Source organism: Chrysoperla carnea (assembly GCF_905475395.1).
Source record: "Chrysoperla carnea chromosome X unlocalized genomic scaffold, inChrCarn1.1 SUPER_X_unloc_4, whole genome shotgun sequence".
In the NCBI taxonomy this organism is placed as follows: Eukaryota; Metazoa; Arthropoda; class Insecta; order Neuroptera; family Chrysopidae; genus Chrysoperla; species Chrysoperla carnea.
Window position 1 is genome coordinate 174,361 of NW_025408167.1, and position 12,010 is coordinate 186,370.

The window sequence follows — 12,010 nt, forward strand, 5'->3', positions numbered from 1 at the left end:
GTTTATTTGAAGATACCAATTTATGCGCAATTCATGCAAAGCGTGTTACAATTATGCCTAAGGATATACAATTGGCAAGACGTATTCGTGGAGAACGTGCATAAGCGTTTTAAATGACAATTTAAAAAAAAAAAAAACAAATAAGAAATATTTTCGGTCCTATATATAGGACCAACATATATTATTAAATAAGAGTATATTATTTTTATTAAAAAATATATATATATATATATATATATAAATTATTGAAATAAAATTAAACATTATTAAAATTTTGTTATAATTATAAGCGATTGCTATTTCTAAAAATAAATAAATTTCATAAAATTTATATTATTTTATATTCATTTGAAATATTAAAAAAACTTCTCGCTTTAAAGTAACCATGATATGAGTTATAAATGCAATAAAATTTTATACAAAAAATAATATTTATTTGTTGACGAATAATATAAAAGGTTTACATTTCTAAATAACATATATTTATATATGGTGTGTAAAAAAAAAGAAAAGAAGAAAAATAATTTATATTTTTAATATAAAAAGGCAACCGCACACAGTGTTCCCAAGCGGTCACCCATCCAAGTACTGACTGTGCCCAATGTTGCTTAACTTCGGTGATCGGACGAGAACCGGTGTTTTCAACGTGGTATGGCTGTTGCCAGTAATAAATGTAAATTTTTACAAATATATATTTTTCATAAATATCATTAATATTAAAGTATATTATTAAAATTTTCAATGAAGTAATCAATTTAAATATATACTTATTTATTATACCATATATTTTAAATAAAAATGCAACCGCACACAGTATTCTCAAGTGGCCACCCATCCGTGGTACTGACTGTGGCAAATGTTTCTTAACTATTATTTTATAAAATATTTATACAAAAAATAATTTACTCTTATCAAATATTAATTTGTGGCCTGTATTAAGGCCTATGTTATTTTCATTTTTTAGCAAAAATAATGAAATATTTCAATATATTATTAAAGTAACAGATCATTTCTTTTTTGGTGCTGCTTTTTTAATTTTTGTAGGAGATGATTTGGCAACAGAAGCTTTCTTAGCTTTTGGTGCTTTCGGTTTACGAGCAGGGCTACTTTTGGCAGCGGATTTTGTACTTTTTGCTGGTTTTGCTTTAACTGGTGCTTTTTTTGATGCCGCTGATGATTTTGCAGTAACTTTTTTAGCAGCAGTTGATGATGATGGAGTCGCTTTTTTTGCTTTAGGCTTTTTGGCTGCCAATGATGTAGTTGTGGCTTTCTTTTCTTTTGGTGCCCGTTTACTTTTAGCACTCTTTGCTGAACCTTTTGCTCCACTTTCTTTTTTGGATACTTTTGATTTAGCTGAAGAATTAGATGAAGCGGAAGCAGCCAATTGAATGAACCAGATGCACCTTTACCTTTAGTTTGTACCAAGGCTCCCTCAGTTACAGCAGCTTTTAAATATTTTTTAATAAATGGTGAAATTTTATCAGAATCCACTTTATAATTTGCAGCTAAATATTTTTTAATTGCTTGTAATGATGAACCACCACGTTCTTTTAAATTTTTAATTGCGTTAACAACCATTTCTGATGTACGTGGATGTGTTGGTTTTGAATGTTGTTTTGTACGTTTAGCACCAGAAGCTGTTGCTTTTTTTGTTGGTGTTGTAGAAGCAGCAGTAACCGCAGTTGCTGCAACAGCTGTAGAATTTTCTTCGGCCATATTTTTTACTTTATAAAAATAATGTATTTATTATAAATATTTAAATGATAAAATATAATAATTCTATCAAATAAAAAATAAAGGTTTTCAATTATATCATTATTCACAATAATATAAGTCCCTATGTAAGTCAAAGTACCATGTAGAAAACACATAAAAATTAAATAGTATTTCTAATTTACTGTCGTAGTAAACATGATTTATTTTTTCAATTTCTATAATATATAAAATAATAAATTATAAATTTAATAATAATATTTATTTTATAAATTAAAATATATTTAATTTTTTTATTAACAATTATTAATAAACATAGTTTAATATTAATTATTTCAATCATACAAAACAATAATATTTTTAAGGTAAACTTAAAAAGTATATATTTTTATTTTTTATTTAATATCGATTTATTATAAATTATTAGTATATAAATAATTAAAAAATTTAATATATAAATATATATATTATAGTATAAGATTTCATTTTTAGAAAAACTTTTTTTGTCAATAATGAAAACGTATTATTATGAAATGTGTTAATCGAACATTGACAAAATATATTTCATTAGAAAATACTTTTATTTATGCATTAATATCAATAATTAACTATTAAATTAATTTTTTCATAATTATATAAAGAAATTTTATACTGATATAAGTATTTATATATTATAATATTTATTTTAAATATAAAAAAATTTATGACAAAATATATTATTAGAGTATTTGTTGAGATTAATATAAGATTATTTTAAATAAGAATTAATTTATATAATTATTAAAATATTATTAATTTTATGTTATGTAATTTTAATAAAAATAAATAATAATAATAAATATACAAATTTTTTAACAATTTAAATTTTATATGATCTAAATAATTTTGTTAAGTACGATATGAGAAATCATTGTAAGCTTCGTTAAGAAACTTTGTAATATAAAATAATAATAATAATATTAAATATATAAATAAATAAAATAAATTTGATATATATTTTTAGTTCATTCTGTGTATAAATCAAAGGATACCGAATAATTGGTAACGGATGCGATATATTATAGTATCGAGTATTAAAACATCATATATAAATTTATCTTGTTATTCAAATTTTTTGTTAATTAACTTATGTATTTAGAAAATTTATAATATTATTTATATAATTGACATAAAATCTTATAAATTGAAATTTTATTAATATGTATCAAAAGAAGAGAGTAACGTATTGATATAATATCAAAGGATACTGATTATTTAAATAACGAATACGTCATATATTGTTTGTGTAACGAAGTTCACTTGGCCATCTAGTTTAAAATAACATTTTCAATAGAAAGTTTATATGCTTTTTTTTTCTTTTTTTTCTTTAATTATTAAAAAAATAAATTGAAATTTAATTCAATCAAATTTTATAATAATTTTAAAAAAATTTTTCCTTTTAAAAAATATTTTGTGATGTTGTGATAATATGTATTAATACAAGTGCATCCTGATACTTTTATCTCTAGTAAAGGTATGAGTATCATGAACAGTTTTGTTATCTAATGATATTATTTTGATAATATTTTGTGTATATTCTTATAATATTTTGTCTAAATATCATCATAATACAATATTATTTTGATAATATTTTATGAATATTCTTATAATATGTTACCTAAATGTCATCATAATATGATGAATTATTTCCATAATAACATATAAAAAAAGAAAAAAAAAAAAAAGAATCATTAATTTATAATTATTTAAATTGATTCTTTAAAAAAATATTATAATATATTATTTACAAAAATAATTTTTACTCTTATTTTAAATAAATTTGTGGCCTTTTATTAAAAGGCCTATGATCGATGTATTATTATTATAAAAATTAATGCAATGTTTTTAATTTATGCTTTCTTTTCAGTTTTCTTTGGTAATAACACTGCTTGAATGTTTGGTAATACACCACCTTGAGCAATTGTTACACCAGATAATAATTTATTTAATTCTTCATCATTACGAATTGCCAATTGTAAATGACGTGGAATGATACGTGTTTTTTTGTTATCACGGGCAGCATTACCAGCTAACTCGAGAACTTCTGCAGCCAAATATTCCATAACAGCAGCCAAATATACTGGGGCACCAGCACCTACTCGTTCAGCATAATTTCCTTTTCGTAATAATCTGTGAATTCTTCCAACAGGAAATTGTAATCCTGCTCGGCTTGATCTTGACTTTGCCTTTCCCTTTACTTTACCACCTTTACCTCGTCCAGACATAGCGAATAAATTTATTTAATTAATATTTTTTTTTGTAAATATAATCACACAGATGTGTACGTTACGGGGATTGTAACATAAATGTTTAAAATGTTATTTGGGTATTTTAATTTATAATATTTATAAAATATAAAACTTTAAAAATAAACCAATCACCTTATAGTATTATTTTCAGCCAATCAGAGAGTAGTATTCATTTTTATTGTTATATCCATCTTCGCGTATATAATACGCTAGTTGTATACACGACACGCTCATACATATACTGACTGGTGTTCTGTAACTATCTGTGTATATTAATTGTTTGTAACAATGCCACCAAAAACAAGTGGAAAAGCAGCAAAAAAAGCTGGCAAAGCTCAAAAAAATATATCAAAGAGTGATAAGAAAAAGAAGAGGAAGCGCAAGGAATCATATGCAATTTACATTTACAAAGTATTAAAACAAGTGCATCCTGATACTGGTATCTCTAGTAAAGCTATGAGTATCATGAACAGTTTTGTTAATGATATTTTTGAACGTATTGCTGCTGAAGCATCACGTTTAGCACATTATAATAAACGTTCAACAATCACAAGTCGGGAAATTCAAACCGCAGTTCGATTATTATTACCTGGTGAATTGGCAAAGCACGCTGTTAGTGAAGGTACTAAAGCTGTTACAAAATATACAAGTTCAAAATAAATAAATCGAAAATATTATTTAATTGATAACATAAAAATACATCAACATATAAAAACGGCTCTCTTTTTAAGAGAGCCATCAAATTTTTTAAATAAGAGTAAATTATTTTTATATATACAAAAAAATTAAATAAACAATTATTAATATCATATTTAATATAAAATTTTATATATTAATAGCTTGAATATATCTATTATTAGTATATCAATATTATTAATTTTAAATATAATAAAGGATATCGGAATATATATCGTAAATCAGTGTAATGCAAATGCATTACATTACCTTTATTATTTTCATTTTACATTTACTACTTGTTTATGTACGCTTATAATTATTAGAAAAATATTTTTAATAATTTTAAAAAATAAATGAAATAATAAAAATTTAATAATAAATTATTTATTGAAAGTATAACAAATGGTATAGCAAAATATTTATTTTCTTTGATTAAGGCGAAATGTTTTATTAGTTATAAATTCGATAATCTCCTATCGATACTTGTTACTCTTAACTTGTATATATAAAAAATATAATAGTATATTAATTTATAATAAAATTTTTTCAAAAATTCAATAAGTTATTGTAAAATAAAATAGATAATATACAAATTATAATTTATTATTGCAGATATATTACAAAAAAAAAAAAAAAAAAAAAAAATTTGGTAATGTATGTTATAAACAAAATAATTTGTTGTAAACAAATTATATAATATGTTATATTTATTAACAAATTTATTTACTCTTATATAAATAAAATTAGTGGCTTCCCAAAAAGGAAAGCCTGTTTAAATTTATCGGATGTATTAAATATTCTTTAATAAATTTACTAAATATTTTAAGTAAATTATTATATTTTCTTAACCTCCAAAACCATACAAAGTACGACCTTGTCGTTTTAATGCATATACAACATCCATAGCGGTAACTGTTTTACGTTTTGCGTGTTCAGTATATGTAACAGCATCCCGAATAACATTTTCAAGGAATACTTTAAGTACACCACGTGTTTCTTCATAAATTAAACCAGAGATACGTTTTCCTCCACCTCGTCGTGCTAAACGACGAATTGCAGGTTTTGTAATACCTTGGATATTATCACGCAAAACTTTTCTATGACGTTTTGCACCCCCTTTTCCAAGACCCTTTCCACCTTTTCCTCTGCCAGTCATTTTAATAAAAAATTATTTACAATATTTTAACGAACGGATAACACGTGTGTTAACCTCACAAGTATTGTAATGTATGTGAGCGCCGGTACAATTGTGCCTTTTTATATAAAGCATTAAAGATTTTTTAAGCCACGCCTATACAATTTGATTAGTCCATACTCTGATAGCTATCCAATAGGATATAACAACAAAAATTTTGAAATTTCATATAAATATAAATACAACACATTTATTTCGCATTTAAACATTTGACTTTGTAGTATCAAATTGTCGAATATAATTTTAAAAATTGTGTGTTTTTTTGTAAAAACATTATTATTTGAAAATGGCTAGAACCAAGCAAACTGCACGTAAATCAACTGGTGGTAAAGCACCAAGAAAACAATTAGCAACGAAAGCTGCACGTAAAAGTGCACCAGCAACTGGTGGAGTAAAAAAACCACACAGATATCGTCCTGGTACAGTAGCTTTACGAGAAATTCGTCGTTATCAAAAAAGTACTGAATTGTTAATTCGTAAATTACCATTCCAACGTTTAGTACGTGAAATTGCACAAGATTTTAAAACCGATTTACGTTTTCAAAGTTCAGCTGTTATGGCATTACAAGAAGCTAGTGAAGCCTATTTAGTAGGTTTATTTGAAGATACCAATTTATGCGCAATTCATGCAAAGCGTGTTACAATTATGCCTAAGGATATACAATTGGCAAGACGTATTCGTGGAGAACGTGCATAAGCGTTTTAAATGACAATTTAAAAAAAAAAAAAACAAATAAGAAATATTTTCGGTCCTATATATAGGACCAACATATATTATTAAATAAGAGTATATTATTTTTATTAAAAAATATATATATAAATTATTGAAATAAAATTAAACATTATTAAAATTTTGTTATAATTATAAGCGATTGCTATTTCTAAAAATAAATAAATTTCATAAAATTTATATTATTTTATATTCATTTGAAATATTAAAAAAACTTCTCGCTTTAAAGTAACCATGATATGAGTTATAAATGCAATAAAATTTTATACAAAAAATAATATTTATTTGTTGACGAATAATATAAAAGGTTTACATTTATAAATAACATATATTTATATATGGTGTGTAAAAAAAAAAAACAGAAGAAAAATAATTTATATTTTTAATATAAAAAGGCAACCGCACACAGTGTTCCCAAGCGGTCACCCATCCAAGTACTGACTGTGCCCAATGTTGCTTAACTTCGGTGATCGGACGAGAACCAATTCAAATTCAAATTCAAAAACAGTTTATTAATCAACATTTAAAAATACAATACATTACATACATAACATATATTACAAAACTTTTATTTACTATTATAGGTTATTAGCCTTAAAAGGCTTTCATCCTAACTTATTTTTCTTTCATGCAGATTGCTGTGTCGCAATTATGCTTATGATATTTAATTTATTTGTTTGAGCAGGTATATGTTAAGTTAATTTTTGTTGATATGCTCTTTACAGGAAAATTTTTAAAAACCTGTTTTATGTTTTAGGCAATAGCTGTGGCAAACTTATATTGCCCATTGCCTATGTGTTTTTGCATGTAAAATTAGATTTAAAAAGAAAAGAAAAAAAGAAAAAATTTAATGCCTTGCGTGGGACTTGAACGCCTGCTTTCGGAGTGCCAGTCGGGAACGCTGGCACGACGCCACAGGCTCTTGTAAGGAATGGGTATTTTATCTTTATTATTTACTGTAAAATATTTTGTTATACATTATTTAAATATTTTGTATATATTTGTTTGTGTTTTTTGGTTAGTGAGTTTGACTTCACCATATTTTTGGTTAAGTAGCTGTTTTTAATCAACTTAGTGTAGAAAGAATGCGTTACATGTTTGGTATAGTCTTTGATTGTCGGTATGTCTGTCTCTCTATGTATGTCTTGTATTCTAGCGTATCTATCTTTGTTTAGTGTAAGTCGGAGGCATTTGTTCTGTATACGTTGCAGTCTTAGATATGTCGTGTCTGAAACGCTGTTCCACACAGGGGCTCCGTAGGTTATAGTTGGTCTTATTATTGCAGTGTATAACATTTTTTTATTTTTGGTGCTGAGTTTGCTGTATTTGTTCAGGAGTGGGTAAAGTTGTCGTATACACCCATTTCCTTTACTGATCAGGTGGTTGATATGTGGGACAAACGATAATGTTTTGTCAAGGTACACACCTAGGTACTTTACTTTGTGCTTGGCAGGGACTATGGCTACGCCGTCTACCTTAAGTGGATCGTAGATTTTGATATTTGTAAATTTTTTGCTAAAAATTATATGTTCAGTTTTGTTGTTATTTATTTTGATTTTCCAGTCCCTGGCAAACTTCAGTATCATATCCAGGTGTATTTGTAGTTGTTTTGTTGCCACCTGAGCATTAAAGGAGTGGGCGTACACGGCAGTGTCATCCGCGTATATCGCAGTTTTTGTTTTGGCAAATTTTGGGATATCATTAATAAAGTAGGTGAACAATATGGGCCCAAGTACCGATCCTTGTGGCACACCTGCTTTTGGGTGTCGGAGTTCCGATGTGCTGTTGTTTATTTTTACATAGAATCCCCTTCCTCTGAGGTAACTGTCCAGTAGTGCTATTAGCCATCTTGGGAAGTCATAATTTATTAGTTTGTAAATCAGTCCATCAATATATACCGTGTCAAAGGCTTTCTCAATATCCAGAAGGGCCATGGCCGTGACGTTACTTTTGTTAAAATTTTGTATTATGTCACTTGCTATTCTGGCAACTTGCATGCAAGTGCCATGACCTCTTCTGAATCCGAATTGTTCGTGTATTATTATATTTTTGGACTGACTTATCTTGTTTATTCTTTCCAAAATGACTTTTTCCGCTATCTTGGACAGCGTGCTCAGGAGGCTTATTGGTCTGTAATTTTTGGGATTACTATGATCCTTGTTAGGTTTCGGTACTGGGATCACTATTGCCGTTCTCCAGGACTCAGGGAAGTATCCTATCCTCAGGATTGCATTTATTATGTACTGAAGTTGTACTATAGCTTTGGTGGTAAAGTTTTTGATTATTTTGGTGTCTATCCCGTCTTGTCCTGGGGCTTTGTTATTTGGGAGGGTTTTAATTATGTTTTTAATTTCTTGGGGGGTTGTGAGCTTTATTTTGGTGTTGTTTTGTGGTGTTTGTGTGGTATGAAAGAATTCACGTATTCTTCGTTTTATGTCCTCTTCTAGTGGAGTAGTCTGTTCGTTAGTCTGGATCTCCTCTAAAGTTTCACTTATTATGTCAGCTTTGTCTTTGTCCGTCATGTAATTATTATCGTTCGTGGTGATTGTGGGGATTTGTTGTCTCGGTTTTTTAAACGTCTTCGTTATTCGCCACATTGTTCTGTCACCGGGTCGTAAGTCCGTTAGTGTTTTTTCCCACTGTTCATTGATCTTGTTTTTAATGTTCCTCCTGATCATTTTCGTGATTTTGTTTATATCTGCTTTGAGGCCTGGTATAAATCTTTTTTGGTACAGTTTCCTCATCGCATTTTTATATTTGATTAAGTTTTTTGTGTTGTCATCAGGGAGATACCTGTTATCAACTATCACGACCCGTCGGCTGTGAGCTTTTTGGACTTGTTGCACCCCTTTTGTGAAGTTATCTATTTCCTGATCAACTTCTTGGGCATTGTTTATTTTATTATTGATTTTTATTGTTGAATTTAATTTTTTTCTAAACTCTGCCCAATCGGTTGATTTATAGGAAGTGACAATGTGTTTGGTGTTGTCTTTATTTAAGTTTGTAATATTAAATATTACCGGGTTGTGGTCTGATGATAACTCTGGTATTGAGGTTGGGTGCGTGATGTTGTTAACATTTTTATTAATCACAAGATCAATGAAGGTGGGTGTCATTCCGTTAGTTGGAAAATGTGTGGGGTTGTCTGTGTGTTGGATGACGATGTTGTTGTCGTTAGTGAATTTATGTAATGTTCGTCCGTTTGTGTTTGATACATGATTCTTCCATGCCGTATGGCGAGCATTAAGATCACCTATTACTAATATTTTGTTACCCATCCTGAACAATTTTGCTAGATCCTCCATGGGGAACTTGTTAGCGGGAGTGTTATACACTGCAATAATTTTTATATTATTTAATAGTTCGATTCCGACGCATTCTATGGATACGGAACCATTGATTTCAAATGTGCGAAACGGAATGCTATTTTTTATTATTATTGCTACACCTCCGCCTTGTGTTGTTCTATCTTTCCTAATTATATTAAAATTTCTAATTTTTATTTTATGTTCTCCTGATAATTTGGTTTCATTTATCATCATAATGTCCACCTTTTGTTCTCTGATGAACGATCTAAGTTCACCAAGGTTTTGGCGTAGCCCATTAGCATTCCATGTCGCACATTTTACGGCGGACATTGGCTAAAATTTTTTGTGCAAAAGTTGTTGAAAACCATGAATTTCTCTAATTCGTTTTTGCATTTCATAAGGTCATGGTTTAGGTCTTTTACATATTTTAGCATTCTTTCTACATCTATTAATTTGTTTAATGTGTCAAACTCACTTACCAAATTGTTTATGTTAGTAGTAGTAGATATGGATGTTGTTTGTGTTGGTGCTTGGCTGTGTACATGAGCGTACACTTGGGTGGGTCTATCATTTTGAGTGAATGGGTTTCTCATTGCCCAGGGATTTGTTGGAGGTAGTGGTGCTGTCACGAATTTTTGTTGATTTCTTACAGGGACCGTGTTTGTTTTTCTTCTCCTTTCTATCTGCTCGATTTTGTTGATATAAATTCGGCATTCTGTAGAGTTTGCCGGGTGGTTATTTTCACAGTTTGCACATTTTAAAAGTTTTTTATTTTCTTCCGTTTTTTCTTTTATTGTACAGTCACGGCTCCAGTGAGGTCCTGCGCATTTTAGGCACTTTGGGTTCATTCTACAGTTCGTAGTGGCATGTGACCAGGCCTGACATCTGTGACACTGGATAATTAGTTTGGCGTTCCTGTGCCTTTCCCAGGTAATTTTTACGTTGTACACATATTTAACTTCTTGGGTTAGTTGTTTTAGGGACGTGCTTTGTCCGGTGATCACAAGATATAGAGATCTGTAGGAGGATCTCATTGGATATACTTTAATAATGTTTGTTTTGAGGCATTTCTCTATGTCTTGCTTAATTTCCTCTTCGTCGATTCCTCTTGGTAGCCCGACCAATACGAAGGCGTGGTGTTTTTCTGTCCTTTCCGTGTATGTATGGAACTCCATGTTTTCGTTGTCTAGAATTTTGACGTAGTTTTTATATTCATTTGAGTCATGGATGAATAGATTCGTTTTTTTGAACGTGTATTTCACATGGAATCCCTTTTTCACATGTTCCTTTATTTGCTCCATGAACTCCTTATGGTTATTTGGAGTGCTGTGTATAACAATTGGAGGTGGTTTATTCTTACCTCCTTGTGTCCTTTCTGTGTTTTTGTCATTTTCATTAATTTCTTTTGGGTCTGTGCCTTCTTGTTCCACATCTTCCTCTGTTTGACCTTCTTCAGTGGTTAGGGGATTAAATCTGTTTTTGTGGGCACTTGCACTTGCACTTCTGTTTGTTTTTTGAAAATGTTTTGTATATTGTTTTTGTTTTGGTTTTCCATTCTTGGAGGCACTGCACTTGTGTTCTCGCTATTTTCACTAACTATTTTTTCTATTTTGTTGGCTTCTTCTTCGGTGCTTTGTTGTATTCCGACGTCATCGGGTTGCACTTTTAAAATTTTAGTGATAGCAGGGGAGCGACTAGGTCGCCCCCTTTTTTTTGTTTGGCTACGCCCGTCACTTATTTTATAGTTTGTTTTTATACTTTTTTATATTTGATTTAACTTGTTCTGTAGGTGTGTGTATGAAATTGTTTTCGCTTTGAATGTAATTATACAATAATTTGCTTCAACAATTCACTGTACTGTACGGTATGAACGCTGTACAGATAATGGACGAGAACCGGTGTTTTCAACGTGGTATGGCTGTTGCCAGTAATAAATGAAAATTTTTACAAATATATATTTTTCATAAATATCATTAATATTAAAGTATATTATTAAAATTTTCAATGAAGTAATCAATTTAAATATATACTTATTTATTATACCATATATTTTAAATAAAAATGCAACCGCACACAGTATTCTCAAGTGGCCACCCAT

General features: G+C 28.9%; 1 non-coding gene across 1 annotated transcript; it reads right to left on the minus strand.

The window, feature by feature from the left end:
* Window positions 1-544: 544 nt before the first annotated feature.
* Window positions 545-663, minus strand: LOC123304322. The gene has a single exon (XR_006536353.1). It is a non-coding gene; the product is annotated as a 5S ribosomal RNA (ribosomal RNA).
* Between the last annotated feature and the right edge of the window lie 11,347 nt (window positions 664-12,010).